Here is a 17,386-nt window from a genome sequence, read left to right on the forward strand (position 1 = left end):
TCTATAAAGGTCATTGTGTCTGAACACGAAATATGTTCCATGATTCTGCAACAAATCGATGTCAGTGAAATTGGCCGGTAATTATGTGCATCCGATTTTCTACCCTTTTTATAGATTGCTATTACCTGGGCCTTCTTCTATTCCCGTGGAACTTTCCGCTGTTCCAGTGATCTCTGAGAGAGACGTTCCCGACTCACACAACAGCCCACGCAAGACAGAAAATTTCCACCCTGCATGGAGAGGCGTGGTCATAAAACAGTGATCAGTCATCGGGTGGCACTAGAAATCGAGTCCACTAATGGCAGTACCGTGAGAGGAGAGAATTTCGAGGTACCGTGGATGTGGAGTGAAGAGTGACCGTCGATGAGAGAGCGGAGAAGCAAGAGGGCGTGGGGGCTCTTACATCCACCGCCAACGTCTGACACAGGTTCGGCCAGGCGACCCACAACGGGTGTATAACACGGAGATGGCACCTGGGCCTGGCCGCAGAGCGGCGGACGCCGATGCGAGCAGCCGACTCGCGCCGCACAGCTCAGAGGCGACGCGCCGTATCGATGCTGCACCTGCCCCAGACAGCACTACTCAACGAATGATCACGAATATTGGTAAAAGATGGAAAAGAGCGTTTGGCGTCATTGGCTGGGAGGCCCCTTGCGGGGCAGGTCCGGACGCCTTGGTGCAGGTCTTATTACATTCGACGCCACATTGGGTGACCTGCACGCCGGATGGGGATGAAATGATGATGAAGACAGCACAACACCCAGTCCCTGAGCGGAGAAAATCCCCGACCCCGCTGGGAATCGAATCCGGGCCCATAGGACGGCAAACCATCACGCTGACCACTCACCTATTAAAGAGGACGCGAATATTGATGAAATGTCTCGTACCTTGCTCCTTCACCTTAATAACTGAGTCTTGTCCACGCCCAGTCAAATTTAGCCTGAGATTTGTAATTTTGTTGTTGTTTGTGTAAGAGATGGTGAAGTAAATACATTTCTTTCACGTTTCAATTACCTAAGCACTTTCTTACATTCATGGATCAACACCTTAATCTCATAACATTATGTTATATGACATCACAAAGGAGAATTTTTCTATCCACTACATTTTGGGGCCCAGTGTGGGACTATCTCATTAGTAAGTTTAATGTTATGTGGTGTGATGAACAATTTCTCGATTTCAGCACACTTTCGATCACTACAAGCACATTCTGATTGTATTACTCCTTGGCCCCCAATAGTAAATACAATCTTATTTTCAGGAGGACTAACCTCGCTCACTCGTTTTGACGAACGGGAGTCAGTACTCTCAGACAGTACACCTATCCCGTTGGGAGTGGAGGTACGAAACTGATTCGCCATGATGCTCCCGAGACCAGCTAGGGACATTTAGGTCCACCCAAACACAGTCCAGCTTGCCTGTGTACGGCTTATACCGCTGAGGTGCGGCAGGTTCCCCAGAGTTTGCCCGCTAAGAACTGATTCACGTCAACTGCCATGCATCCCATCAGCGCGCAGCACGTCTTGAGGCTGAGGGTTTATTGTATTGAGGTGTGTACCACCCTTGTGATACAGAGAGTTAAGCCAAGATCCCCATTCCATGTGGCACGTAACGTTCTGTGTGGAGCTCACCAGCACGCAGTTGAAGAAATTCAGCATAAGTGCAACGCAGTAGGTCAGCTTAGGATATTAGGAACTAACATGGATCGTTTAGGAATCGGACAGTCTAAAATGTGGTTATTCATCCCGTGTGTTACGGACGTTACATATCGACAATAGCTGGTCCAAACAGGACATTCATTTCAACTCCAGACTGATCGATCATAAAGAGTCTTTCTATTACCGAAACTGACTCCACTGAATATTCTTAAATGACTTTCCAGGCACTTCTTGGGTTAATTTTTGGAGGATCACGTATGAGAACTTTGGTCCTGCAAATGCAGTCAGTAAAATTTATTACATCTGATAGATGATGTACCAAAGGGTGCCATCTGTAGCAGGAGCAAGTCATGGTAGCAACATGGTGTGAGTAGACTACAAATATCTAGTGGAAGAGGACTTTTCGCTGTGCTGGAAAGATATAATAGAGATCTTGTTAAGCATGCGTATAAATCACTGAAAAACATGTCTCCATTTCTAAGCACATAAAGCGAAAAATTAGTCACTTCAGGAGACATCACGGTAGTACCGTGTAACACTGTCTCTAGCCTCGACAATGAACTGAATTCCGCAACCGCCTATTCATTAATATTAAAATATGCGTGTTCTTTAAGATATTTTCAATTATCGCCATCAAAATCACTTCAGTGCCCGACTGCGGTCGATGTCAGAGTTTCTATTTCGTTTTATCAATTAATTAATAATTAGATGCCATAGATCTACGTTGGAACAGTCATCGACATTCATATGCTAATAAAATCAGATGACTTAAAGAGCCAGTAGCTGTACTTCAGGGTGCCTGAGTGTTCGTCACACCAGAAACGTGTATCGATGAAAAGCTCTCGGGTTTCCACTTCAGGAACGTGTAATCTTGGATCTCTGCGAAAACGGGTAGTCACCTACGAATGTCCACACAGAAGAAAGAGCAACACTACCGTCCTTAACGCTGTTGGAATAAATATCTTGAGATTCAAAGGAGTTAAAGGCATTAGCTGCCAGTGGCAATGAATTTTATCAATGGGTGAAGTTTAAAATTTGTGCCAGACTGGGCTCACTAGGCAGAAGCACTATGTTGTAACTATGCCATCTGCATACAGCAGTTATCACAACTGCAAGGACTACCCTATCACGCCTCCCGTCAGACCCAAATTCTCAACATACACCACACAATACTGATGTAGTGACCCTGACCTTTAGCCACATTACTCGGGTCTTCTCGCCGATTCCAGTAAGAGATCGAGCTTGATGTGCTTTTGCACTGAAGGAATCATTGGCCGTCATTGACATAATGAGAATAACGAGCAGTGGCACTACATCATCAGTGTATGGTATATGTTGAATCTGAATCTGATGAGAGGCTTGTTAGAGCAAGCAGTGCAGTTGCGGTGCGTGGATGGCATAGTAGTCAGCGCATCCACCTAATAGGCAGAAGACCCAAGATCGAATCCGGTTTGCCACTAACTTTCAACTTGCCCCTTTGATATAAATCAATGTCCAATGGCTGCTAATGTCTTTAATTCATTTGTGTCTTGATTCAAAGTGGCTGCAGGATCAAAATTAGTCTGTTCTTTTCGCCGTGTCTCTAAGAATAGTCACCACATATATAAATATGATTCATATCTTGAATGAGTGGCCCCAAGTCAAGGTACAACAAATACTTCCAAAAGATCAAAGAACCAACGCCTCATAGGATCTTCAGTGCTCTCGATGCCTTGAATCATTTTCAAAGAGTCAAAATTCCGCCTGATTGGATCACACTAAACGCCTCAGGTTATAACCTGATTTTGTGATGTTTCGACACTGAAGCCTTGCAGCTCGAAGCCCTGCTGTGAAGAATGGCCTTTTGCTGGGTACCCAACTCTAAATGTCCACTGAATGCTGTTCCCTTCGCAAATATTCGTCCGAAACCTGTTGAGGTTGACCTGCGTTTACTGACAGCCGACATTTTTGCCTACATTAGTTTCGGAAATAGACTATCCACAACAAGATAAACCAGTGAAAACACAGTGTAGCAATGGAACGTCTATTCCCAAAATAAGTACTTTATCAGTTACAGAGCCGCTAGTAAAATACTTCTTCAATAATAATGGAGGAGATCGAAAATACCAGTCGGATCTGAAATCGACGCGGGAAATTCTTTACCGTTACCTGCCGGTTAGAATCTCCTTAATGACAGCCGTTCTTTAATGGTGTTAGATGGCTTCGATTGGGACACCGTTCCTTGTAGTCACTTTGCTCAGTAGGCGTACATCCAGCAAGAAATCAGACAGCTTCATTCACGGTGTGACCATGGGCACTTTCAAGCACAATAGCTGCTCTCTACCAGAGCGTCACGTTGTCCTCATCGTCACAAATGGTAGTCCAATACAACTTACTGGCACATACACACCACTTCGCTGTCATCATTGGCTTCAGCGGTGGAGAGCACGGTGCCAGTATTGCATCATGCAGAGCGCTCCGAAGCGAGCTGCGTGCTCTCTTAAAGGGGTGACAAACTTCTTCTCGTGTGAGTTTAACAGCTGAAAATTATCGGAATAGATGCATGGCACAAGTCTCCTCGAAGGACTGCAGATTTACTGCAAACAGTTATGCTTGAAATGTGGTCGTTTATTGGGTTCTATACGGGTGTTCTGTTGGAGTGGAACTGACAAAGACGACGGGCAAGTATTCGAATCACTTTGAAATCTTGCTTACGTGGGAGAATAGTCATACTGCTTTTTCGCCTCGAAAGTGAATTGTGAAAACAGAGCACTGCACCAGGCGTTTGCATGTCGCCCACGCACGGCCCATAGTCGATCATTAGGTGCCAACTACACGTCTCTACTGTCACATCTGGTCGACATCCAGTGAAACGTGTCTGAAACGAGAATGTTATTCAGTAGGCAGAGCAAGGCCGTGTCACGAGCTATGCATAATTTACGGAGCGCCAGGCGAATTTTGCGCCGTGTTAGCCCAACAGTGCTCAATGTCCGCGGCTGTAGCCGTTACCGACAGCGCCTCGTGTGACGGATGGAACAAACACATGCTGCTCCCAGCAAATTTACAGTACCCCGTTATTATTCCTATTGTGTTAAAGCGCCCCCAGGAATGCTATGTAGCGCCTTCCTCAGTTACCTTTCATGTAATTGTTTAAGAAATTATTTTTACTACAGTATGTCAGTACATAGTTCATCTCTTAAATTTCGTTGTAAACAGTCAGGTGGAGTTCAGAATGTTATTCATAATTACAATCCAAAAAGAAAGTATCAGTTTCAGTAGTCTTTACCAAAATTGATATAAGCCGAGACAGAGTTGAATAATGACGATTCCAAGATCTTTGATCACTTATCCAACGACGGAAAAATCTTGATAGATTGCAAAACTAAAACGGTATGTAAGCTCAAGCACTGGGTAACTATCTGCAGAAAGGTGCAAACTTCCAAATTTATGAACATAACTTCCATAAAAAATGGTCTGGAGTGTAGTGTTTTGATTATTTATTTCCTAAACTTTTATTAGTTACAAATGAGAGTTTCTTGTCACACATGAGGTGCAGTTTTCTGATACTGTTGGAATTGTTTGGTGCTGAAGGCAATTCAAACGTAGATGTTTATGAAAGATGTTAATTCACATCAAATTATTGTAGGTACTATGTTCTTAGTCGTTCTCCACAGATCTACATATAATATTCGTCATGCTCATTCCTTTCCAGGTGGCCTATAAATCCTTCTTTTTATCTGTTATTCAATTCATTAAGGAACTACTTTCTAAGACAGTAGATTGAATGTATCTTGAATGTTTCCCTTTATTAAGGACTTTCACCTTATGGACCCATTCTACATCAGTGTAACATTCTTTGACTGCTGCACATTCTACATCGAATCTATCAGTTGTGATGCTGTTAGTTTTTGGAATGTCTACAATTTTTCTACAGTCTATTTCGTTTCTTAAGATTTGAATGTTAAAAAACATTGAACTGCTCATGGAAACTACTTTTAAAGTTGCAACCTTTGCTTACTATTCCATTTTGCGTTAGTCGCTGCATACAAATGCTTTCGCCACTGACTTCCTTATCCATCAAGGCAAACACAGAGCCACAGGGAAGGATGCTCTGTCCATCAACAAGAAACGGTTTTTCTTAGCGATACTCCCATCAATGTGCACTTGTAGGTACAGATAGTCCCAAGTTATAACAAGGTAAGTCCACCTTGAATTCCTCGCCTGTTTCAACCTCTTCATCTCGGAGTAGCACTTGAAACCTACGTCGTCAATTATATCCTGGATGTATTCCGATCTCTGTCTACAGTTTTTACCCTCCCCGCTCCCTCTAGTAAGATGGAAGCTGTTCCCTGATGTCTCAACTGATGTCCTACCGTTCTGTCCCTTCTTCTTATGAGTGTTTTTCGTATGTTCCTTTCCTCGTCGATTCTGCAGAGAACCTCCTCTTTCTTTATCACAACAGTCCACCTAAATTCAACATACTTCTGTGGTACCACATCTCGAATGTTTCGAGTCTGCTCTTTTCCGATTTTCCCACAGTGCGTGTTTCACTACCATACAACGCTGTGTCCCAAACGTACATTCTCAGAAATTCCTTCTTCAAATTAAGGTCTATGTTTGATACTAGTAGACTTCTTTGGGCCGGAAATGCCTTTTCGCCAGTGCTAGTGTGCTGTCTGTATCCTCTTTGCTCCGTCCGTTATTGGTAATTTTGCTGCCCAGGTAGCAGAATTTCTTAACTTCATCTACTTCGTGATCACCAATCCTGACGTTTAGTTCCTCACTGTTCTCATTTCTGCCACTTCTCATTACGTTGATCTTTCTTCAGTTTACTCTCAATTCATATTTTGCACTAATTAGACCATTCCATTCTGCACTTTCACTGTGGATAGCAACGCCATCATCAAATCTTATCATTGATATCCTTTTATCTTCGATTTTAATTCTATTCGAGAAGCTTTCTTTTATTTGAGTCATTGCTTCTTCGAACAGTACGCGAAAGACAAAATCCCTGTCTTATACCCTTTTAACCCGAGCACTTTGTCCTTGGTCTTCCAATCTCATTACTTCCTTTTCTTCTTGGGCATATTGTATGTTCCCCATCTTTCCCCACATGTTCCCTATCTTTCCCCACATGTTCCCCATATTTCCCCATGGTTTATCTTTATTTTTCTCAGCATTTCGAACATCTTGCACTGCTTCACATTGTCGAACGCTTTTTCTGTATCGGCAAATCCGATAAACATGTATTGATTTTTCTTTAGTCTTGGTTCCATTATCAACCGCAAAGTCAGAATTGCCTCTCTGGTACTTTATATTTCCTGAAGCAAACCTATCGTCATCTAAGACATTCTCAGTTTTCTTTTCCATTCTTCTGTGTAATGTTCTTGTGAGCAACTTGGGTACATGAGTTGATGAGGTGACTGCGCGATAATTGTCGCACTTATCGCCTGTTGCAGTCTTCAGAATTGTGTTTTACCGAAAATCGGATGATATATCGTCAGCTCATATATTCTACGCACCGTCGTGAATAATCGTTTTGTTGCCACTCCCCCCAACGATTTTAGAAATTGTGGTGGAATGATGTCTATTCCTTCTGCCTTATTTGATTTTAAATCTTTCAGAGGTCTTTGAAATTCTGACACTAATACTGGATCCCTCATCTCTTCTACATCGATTCCTATTTCTTCTTCTATCACGTCATCAGACAAGTCGTCGCCTCATAGAGCCATTTGATAGTGGTATCCCATTGCACTCTTAATGTTACCATCTTTTCTTTTAGTTTCAGCGAAGGTTGTTTTGACTTTACTATATTTTGAGAGAGTCCTCCCAACAATTATTTCGTTTTCAATTTCTTCACTTTCTTCATGTTGCCATTTCGCCTTAGTTTCCCAGCACTTCCTATTTATCTCATTCCGAAGTGACTTGTATTTATTCCTGAATTTCCCTGAACATTTTTCTGTTTCTTTCTTTCATCGATCAGCTGAAGTATTTCTTCCATTACCCGTGGTTTACTTCGCAGTTACCTTCGCATTTTTATCCATGCCCATTGTTTTTCAACTGAACTGCTTACTGAGCTTCCCTTAATGCAGTAACTGTAGCCTCAGAGAACTTCAAGCGTCCCTCTTCATTCCTTAATACTTCCGTAACCCACTTCTTTGCTCATTGATTTTTTTCTCACTAGTCTCTTAAACTTTCGCATACTGTTCATCACTACCAAACTGAAATCTGAGTCTATATTTGCCCCTGCATATTACTTAGAATGCAGTATCTCATTTCGGAATCTCTGTCTGACCATGATGTGAACTAAAGGGAATCTCCTCCCTTCCCTTTGCTTTTCCCAGCATGTCTCCTCCTCCTGTGAATATTAGTATTTTCTCCTCTCTCATTTCTAGTACTAAGCTCGTATTCTCCCGTAACTCTTTCTTCAACTCCTTCCCCTGCAACAGCATTCCAATCCCCATCCCCTTCCCATATAACGGCATTCCAATTCCCCCCCCCCCCCCCAAGATTATTAGATTTTCAACTTCCTTTATGCATTCTATTACCATTCTTGTATCTTCATATTCTTTCTCTGTCTCGCGGAGGACGAGTCACGGAAAGTTACCTTCTCCTTAGTGTTGTGGTAAATATCCTAATCGAATTCTGAGGCCTGTTCCTGCGCTGTCTGCTTAACATTCGGATGTTATTTGAGATCTCCTGGTGGCCTTGTCTAATGCCAGTTGGTCCGCCCTTGGTCTGTCTTCATTGGTGATCAGTTGGTCACGGTCAGTTTCTTTGGTGCGATGTTGATAGAGGGCGGGTTGTATGCTCCTAATGGAATGATCTTACCCTGAGAGCTGTTCCTCGTCCCTGACATATTTGCCTTGGAGGACGCAGACTTACCGGCTGTGACCGTGGCCCAGGCCCTTCCTTGTTTACGTGCGTAGAGTGCGCCGTCTCTGGTGTCGTCATGCACGGTTGTCTAGCCCCCAATACCCGGCCCGTCGTACACAGATGTCTTTCCTACACTGCCGTGGTCGTCATAAGTGGAGTGCCCGACTGGGCCGCTGACGAGACAAGGCCCGCTGGACGGCGATCAGCCGCCGAGACTGCTGCCTGTGTCCCACGCGCACTGCGGTCCGCCCTGTGGCACCGCGCACTCGACTGCCACAAGTCTCATTAAAAGACCAGTGTAATCCCCTTCACAACACGTTGTCTACGTAGCAAGGAATCGTGGGTACTACAGTTGACTTTGAAACGGCATGAACACATGAACCCAGTAAAGAATGCGAATGAATTACATATATTTGGTTTGCGGGTGCAGGTACGGTGCTGTAGTTCAGTTATTTAGACCAGATACCACGCACTTCTAGTGTGTCGTTCGAGAATTTGGAGTCTTTGACAAGTAAATACGAACGCAGGCTTCGATATAATTCAGAGATTCACTGCTACAGTAGGCACAGGTAAGTACAGCACCTGATTTTAGTTATAGAGGTGCACAGGGAACTTAGATATCCATCATAACAAGGAAGTTGACGATATTCTCATGAACCAGTGTTGTGTTTACTGAGGGAATCGATCTTCAAGGAATACACTGCCATAATTATACCGTCTCTCTCGTACACATGCCACTAGTATAATGCGAACATGGTGTGAGCTCTTTTAACTATCTTTTACATGCGAACGAAGTAAAGTCAATAACGTTGGTACGATGGACCATCGAGTTGCGCTGTGCAGTGGCAGTCGTGTAATGTGTATATGCAACTGACCATTGATGCTGCAACACCATGAAGCTAGCACGCAACAAATTTCAGAATTATAAGAGCTCTACTACAAGTCTGGCTGTGTAAATGACTGTCATATCAGTGCAGTCGCACGAAGTTCGGGGTGGTTACGCTTATAGCTCAGCTACTAACGGAAAGCCAGTGCCGGTTTTAATTATTGTAATGCAGCGAAACTTGATAGATATACTAATGCGTTAATACGGGATCAATGTAGGCAGGAAACAAGTTAGTTCCAGTTTTGGGCGCCAAAGGCAAATCTGGTGCAGTGAATATACGGAACTTTTGAATTCGGGTACTGTTAAACCACATATTGTGACGAAGAGCCGCTGCACCTATATTCTCAGTCCGTCCTTCTTTGAAGAGAATACACCCAGAGGGCCTGTCAGGTGTACTGCGAAGTCTGTACATTATCGAGAACACCTTGGACAACATGTAATTCCTGCTATGAAACAGTGCAACTGCGTGGAATTCACTGTTTTCATGCAAGATGGGGCAACATCTCATGACGCTCAGTCTGCGAAAGCTCTGCTTCAAGCAACTTTCCACGAGCGTGCTATCTAAAGAGATTTTCCAGATGCGTGGCCTGCAAGATCACTTCATCTTAGTCCATGTGACTTCTGGCTTTAAAAGAACTCGTTCACCTGAGACACGTTCTGTGTCTACCTGACCTTAAGACTATTATGCGGTAACACATTGCTCACATTCCACCGGAACCGCGAGGAACTGTTGTTCGCTTCGTTTTACGGATGTGACATGTCCTTGGCGTCTCTGGTGCTCAAAACGAACAAGTAGTGTTAAGCGGCGTTTAGTAATGAAATAATAATAATAATTATTATTATTTTTTTTTTTTTTTTTGCCTTCCCCACCCAAGTCCCATTCATAATCCATTACATACGGAAACATTTCCATATGTCTGTCTTGCATAAACCGTGCCAGCTTTGTACCTGGTGGTCAAAATTGGACCTAATTTTTTCCAGCGTAAATCGATTCCGCATACAAGCGTTAGCATATCCACCAAGTTTCGCTGCCATGCGATAATTACAGCCCACACGGGACCTCTGCGAATGGCTACACTTTAATTATAACTACCTTGTATGTGGGAGTAACGACACACAATCTGACGGAGTGGGTATCTCATTCAGATGTTGCATGTGAATGTTCTTTCTGTGTAAGAAGATCGTGTTACGCCTCGTGTAAGAACGCCGAAAGATTATAAATATGCGCCCGCCTATAATCGTGACCTATCGAGCAGAAGACTTTAGTTCTGCAATATTGTACTTAGCCTTGGGTGACTATCATACGACTACAATGTGATGCGATGGGATCAGCCAAAGCCACACAGGATATCAAAGGCCCTGTGCAAAAAGCGCCGGAGAGGGCAGATACGTTGTTCGCTCGGCCGTACATGACCCCATAGCCACGTCATGTACAGGGACTAGACAAAATGTGGAAACGCCGTGGGAAATACAAGACTGAATATAAATGCAACTTCCAGCCAAGCCTGCGGGTTGCATTGTGGTATGTGGCCACGAGTGGCTCCTGGGCAGTGCACTCAACAAGTTGCAAGTGTCACTCGTTGTCAGAACAGTGTTCTGTATAATTGTGAGTCCATTATTTCGGAGCTACGTGACTTAGGACAGGGGCAAAGTGGTGGTGCTTGTACGGGTCGTGCTTCCCTGACCAAGGCAGCCGAAGTGTTTGGTATTTCAAGAGGAACTGCGTACACGAAAAGTGGAACAACATCATCCGCTACGTCGCAGTGCGGAGGAAAGTGTGTCTTGAGTGATCATAACAGACGGTACTGAAGTGGACTGTGGTGAAAAATAAGACAATACTTGCAAAAATCACTGCAGAAGCGAATCTCATACCCGCAAACCCTGTTATCACCAAAACAACACGAAGGGAGCTCTGGAAGCGGGGAACTGATGGGTGAGCTGGAATTCCAAAACCACTCATGAGCGATGCAAATGCCGTAAACAGGATTAACAGTATGAGCCTTCGGGCTGAGAAGCTTGCCTGCTCCCTTTCAACACGTTCGTAGTCATGACCGCTCACAACAACCTCTGAAAGAGTACACTGGTGCAAATCTGCTACACACCAGTTTACTTTAAACTAAAAAAATGTAATAATTGACACAAACACGTAAACTATGCACCCCATAAGAGGGATGGAAATAGTACAACACTCAAATTATTTGCCACCGAAAGTGCAATTTTTTTTAAAGGACTCTTACGGTGGAAGGGTGGCAACCTTATTACCTAAAATGACTATTTAAATAAAACCCATAAAATGCAGACTTACATAAACGGTATAATATGCTCTACATTACACATATACCACCTCGCAAGATGATAGGCAAGATAGAACCATATTTCAAGAATTCGGCCTTTAAGCAATAAATTCTTTAAAACCGAATCCGACAGAAGCAGCTGTTAACGGATGGCAGATTGACAGGGGGGGGGGGGGGGGTTACTAAACAACCACAACCGCAGATTGCTCTAATCCTCCCCAATTCCACAAGGGAAAAACGGACTACCCAATTCACAAATAACCACCTTCCCGCGGGTGGGAAAACGGAGTGAATGGTGGGACGACCGCAAAACAAAGCGGCTGGTGACCTCACCAAGGAAACAAGTAGAATCTAACAAGTAAATGAAACAACATATCTCCAATCACTTAACTTCTAATAAACTGCGACTTCTGGCGAAGACCTGGCGCAGCACCCTCAACGCTCTCCCGAACCGTCCACTACCAGCCGCTTCAACGGACGCAGGAAGGCGCGCCGATCTCCCGTCTAGCGGCGTCGCAGTTCACCCCGGCCAGCTCGATGTCGTGGTTTCGCTCCTGTTGCTCTCGTGTGAACCGCGAAGCCACTACCCCTCTCTGTACGGCGCTGCCAACTGGTCTGACGTGGGCACCTCACATGGGCCGACGCTCAAGGCGGACAAGTCATCTCGTGTCTCCGTGCGCGACCGACCAACCGACCGATCCAACCGCCAATGACGTTGCCCGAACAACTCGAGCAGACTGGCGGCCTAACGCGCAGACTCAGATGCAGGAACTCAGTCCCGACCGGGCGACCACTAGCTGAGTTCTGTTACTGGCGAAGTGGAAAGACTCTCATTTCCTAGCCTTAAGGTTTGATCCAAATGCCAGACATACTATCACTCCGACAACAGACAGACACTAACTGCCGCACAAATGCAAACGAGAGACAGACCAGCAACTGGTGACGCGAGACTGACCGAGCCACATTCCGACTAACCCCCTTTAACGTACGGCAGACCGACAGACAGATAGACACTGACTGCCCGACACTGAGCCGGCTGACCTACTGACTAGACTCAGTTTCACAGACTGACCGACTGCGGAGTTTTCTTTTTTTTTTTTTTTACTTTATTGTTATTTTGACACCTGAACAAGCAGGTAGGCTGGCAGCAGCACAATACGCCGCTCTTCAGCCGAAGAGAGTACAAGGAAATAAACAGAGAAGAGACATCACTTAGAAAAACGGCGGGAAAAAACAGTAGACACATGAACATAAAAACACAAGAAGCCGTTCACACTCGATGACAATCCACACTACGAACTGTTGACACGACGCACAAACACTGAAGAAGACGATGGCACTGGTGAACAATGGAGTGTGACGGCGAAACTGAACACTAAACATGACGGCACACACGATACACTGATGGCGGTGATGTCCTGCGCGCGAATGTCCACTGAGCGTGTGCGAGTCCGGGGACCTGCCAAGAGGGGAACAGGGGTGAGGTGGGGGAGAGGGGAGGAAAAAAGGATGCCAATGGCTTAGGAGACGGGGCAGGAGGAGTGGGATAGGGGAGGGGAGGCCCGGGGAGGAGGGGGGAGAAAAGGAGGAGGGAGGGAAAAGGGAGAGAAGGGAGGGAGGGTGCCCAGAGGAGTAAGTACAGGAGGAGGGCGGGAGGTTCAAAGTTGGTAGGAGGGGTAGATGGAGGGGAGGAGGGCATCATCAGGGAGAGGGAGCTGGCGGAAGCCACCTTGGGAGAGGGTAAGGAGGGTGGAGAGATGGAGACGGGTTGGGACGTGAGAATACAGGCGCGGCAGCGGGCGGGGGTGGGAGAGGATCGGGGAGACGAGCAGGTGAGGAGGATCGAGTTTGCGGGAGGTGTACAGGATCCGTATCCTTTCAAGGAAAAGGAGGAGGTGGGGGAAGGGGATGAGATCGTAGAGGATCCGCGTGGGGGAGGGGAGACGGATGCGATAGGCGAGGCGGAGAGCATGACGTTCAATGATTTGGAGGGATTGATAAAAGGTAGGGGGGCCGGAGATCCAAGCCAGATGGGCATAACAAAGGATAGGGCGGATGAGGGATTTATAGGTGTGGAGGATGGTGGAGGGGTCCAGACCCCACGTACGGCCGGAGAGGAGCTTGAGGAGACTGAGTCGGGAGCGTGCCTTGGCTTGGATTGTCCGGAGGTGGGGAGTCCAGGAGAGGCGACGGTCGAGGGTGACGCCAAGGCACTTAAGGGTGGGAGTGAGGGCGATAGGACGGCCATAGATGGTGAGATAGAAATCAAGGAGGCGGAAGGAAGGGGTGGTCTTGCCTACAATGATCGCCTGGGTTTTGGAGGGATTGACCTTGAGCAACCACTGGTTGCACCAAGCGGTGAACCGGTCAAGATGGGATTGGTGTTGGGAGCGCTGTAGGGTGGGGGCAAGGGCAAGGGAGCCGGTGTCATCGGCAAACTGGAGAAGGTGGACGGGGGGTGACGGCGGCGGCATGTCCGCCGTGTACAAAAGGTACAGAAGGGGGGAGATGACGGAGCCTTGGGGCACACCGGCAGAGGGGAAAAAGATGTAGGAATCTGTGTTATGGATGGGCCGACTGCGGAGCTCATAGCGCCCCTTAAATGCACGTGAACAGGCAACTGTTCCCCTTTCCCACCAGGAGACACCAAAGCTACGATTGCCACAGCGGTGCCACCGCCAGAAACGGAAAGCGACTGCTTTACACTACGCGCTGCGGCGCGCTCTTCAAAACAGCAATTTTTACCACGTCTCACTTTACATGATTTAAATTTATCTGTTAAGAGACGACTGGAAATTGTTTTGTATGCAAATAGCTTTTCCATTCCTTATTAGGAGTAGTAATGTGTCTGTTTTTAGTGTTCTCACAATTTGGCCCATCAGCTGCACTTTGAGTCATGTAACTACTTATTTGCAGCAAGACAAGTGTCTATACAGTTAGTGTGATGACATATAGAGCACCATGGCCTATCAATCAGGCCCGTATTGTAAATCTTTATCAGACAGGAAATAACGTTGCTTTCTTTAGGATATTTGAATACATCATTTTATTTCCTGATACAATGATATGATAAAATTGTCACTTTTATTGGTTAGTTACTTTCATACATTTTGTATCTCACAGTCGTGATTATCATGTGACTATAACAGTTGTGATGAAAATTTTGCGATAAGAAGTAACTTTTTCTCGAGTATAGCATACTATAAGGAACCTACGTAAGTTGTGATGCAACCACTGGATTACTTGTGCATTTCATGAACTGTTAGGATTTATTAACGTGAGTCAATGAGGAGCTCTGGGTTTTCGAGCCTGAGTAACTGAAGTCATTTCGCTTCAAACTATCTTATCGATTTTCCTGTTTCACATATAGGTCTCACAGCTTTATATCCCAAATTTCAGAGATGCTGTAGCTATAGTCCGATCCACGATCGATAGCGGTTTCGCATGTCGAGGGACGGAAGGGAATTGGATGGTTGACGAGTCCAAGCGACAGTTGCGATGCGCGCATACTCGTGATTTCCGCTCGAAGGAAGCTTATATCCCGCAAATTATGCCTGCCGATTGCTTATGCAAAATTTATCACTTACCACAACCATCAGCGATGACAACAGCAACAAATGAAATAGAAATTTACTGAACAACTGGCCATGGTCACTTTTAATGCTCGCATTAGCAACGGCTGTCAGAGCAGAGAGCTCAGAACGGTACTGAAAGCTGGCTGCTTGACGTAGGTGCTCAGAACAAGCCTAAACTCTACCACCATAGTTCGTGACTCCAACTGTAATGTCTTAGGTGGTTTTTCAGTATGTCCATCACGCTGCCTATGATTCAGTTTTATGTGCACTTATTATCATTGCATTTTTGCTTTTATTCGCGTTTTGCGAGTAAAAGCAGAAGTGCATACATGGTTCTTGTTAACATACTTTCATACGTTTTGAATATTTCAATTTTATTTGTGTCAATAATAGACGATGAACTCGGTTTTTGGAAATTTAACAAACTTTTATTCCACGTAATGGTCTTACAACCTTCAATTAACGTACCTCTCTTCACAATGATTTCCTTAACCATTCATTTACTGTCTTATCAATTTAATGACGATATAACTTTGTGCAAGCACTGATATTTCCTCTTTTATCAAATATAGCTGTAGCATGTGTAACGCAGCAATATTTTAATTCTTGAATGCACGACTGGGACCATTCAATTCGGTTATTTTAACCTATTACATGTTTAATGACAACAAGGTTTTTTCTGTAAACGCTTTTATTCTCTGACAAAAATCATTCTCTGTGAACATATTTACTATTTTGGCTGTATTGTACATAGTTACTTCACAGACTAACGACAATGCTGCCTTGTGCTCTGCCTTATCTGTCTGACGACAATGCAACCTTGGGTAAGCACTGGAATTTGTTATTTTCTTGTTCAGATTGATTGTATATTAAACACCACTTGCTTTATTTTTGTTAGCAACATACGACTTGAACCATCCCAAAGTTGCCTGGAAGGAAATAGATAGGATAGGCCTTAAAATTGGTAAGAAACTGGTAGGATAGGTTGTAACGTTGGTAAATCGGTTGGATGGCTGTAAAATACTCAAACTGGCAGGAAAAATGACAAATTAGTAGTCTTAAGATCACTTCGTATTCCATGGCTTCTTTAAATATTTTCCTTTAAATGATTTCCTGCGTTTCCGTGCAATTTTTTTTCCATATTCTTATTGATGATGCAGTATGATCCACTTGTAGGGGCATATAGCAGTCTTGACACCATTTCTCTCTCGATTGTGCCGTCTTTCTGCCATTAAAACAAATAAATACTGTGTCGTCCTTCCCTTATATCCATCTAGCGAATATGTTAAAGTCCGACGACAAATTACGGTACTCAATCGATATAATACTATTTTTTACATGTAAGTGTGATTTCATTCTTCTACTACATGCCCGGTGCTTAAACCACAAATTTCCATTACGCCCTCTGTATAAATACAGAACATACTGTGTTCCCATTTGTATCCATATTACTCCCACATTTTTACCATTTTCCCATATTTTATGTATTTTACCCAAATTTTTATCCACATTCTATGTTTAAATGTACAGGTGCATATTAGGCACATATTATATCTACGAAGCTTCTTTGGCATCTGATAGTGATTTGGATCCCTCTTCCAGGACAGGACATTCTAAAAAGTGTCTGAACGATCACTTTTCCTGAAAATGAAAATCCAGAAGTAAAACCTCCCAAACACACAATGCATTCATAACCCAACCGCTATTCACGTTAAATTAATCACAAACACAGACGGATTTCTGACTTAAGATAACTGAAGTACAGCTACACTGAAATGCCAAAGAAACTGGTAAAGGCATACGCATTCAGATACAGAGACACGATAACGGACAGAATACGGTGCTGCTGTCGCCACGTCTGTATGAGACAACAACTGTCTGGCGCAGTTGTTAGATCGGTTACTGCTGCTACAATGGCAGGTTATCAAAATTTAAGTGAGTTTGAACATGGTGTTATAGTCAGCGCACGAGCGATGGGACACAGCGCCTCCGAGGTAATGTTGACGTGGGGATATTCCCATATGACTATTTCACGAATGTACTATGGACATAAGCAATCCGGTAAAACATCAAATCTCCAACATCACTGTGACAGGAAAAAGATCCTGTAAGAACGGG

Source organism: Schistocerca americana, chromosome 5, assembly GCF_021461395.2.
Source record: "Schistocerca americana isolate TAMUIC-IGC-003095 chromosome 5, iqSchAmer2.1, whole genome shotgun sequence".
In the NCBI taxonomy this organism is placed as follows: Eukaryota; Metazoa; Arthropoda; class Insecta; order Orthoptera; family Acrididae; genus Schistocerca; species Schistocerca americana.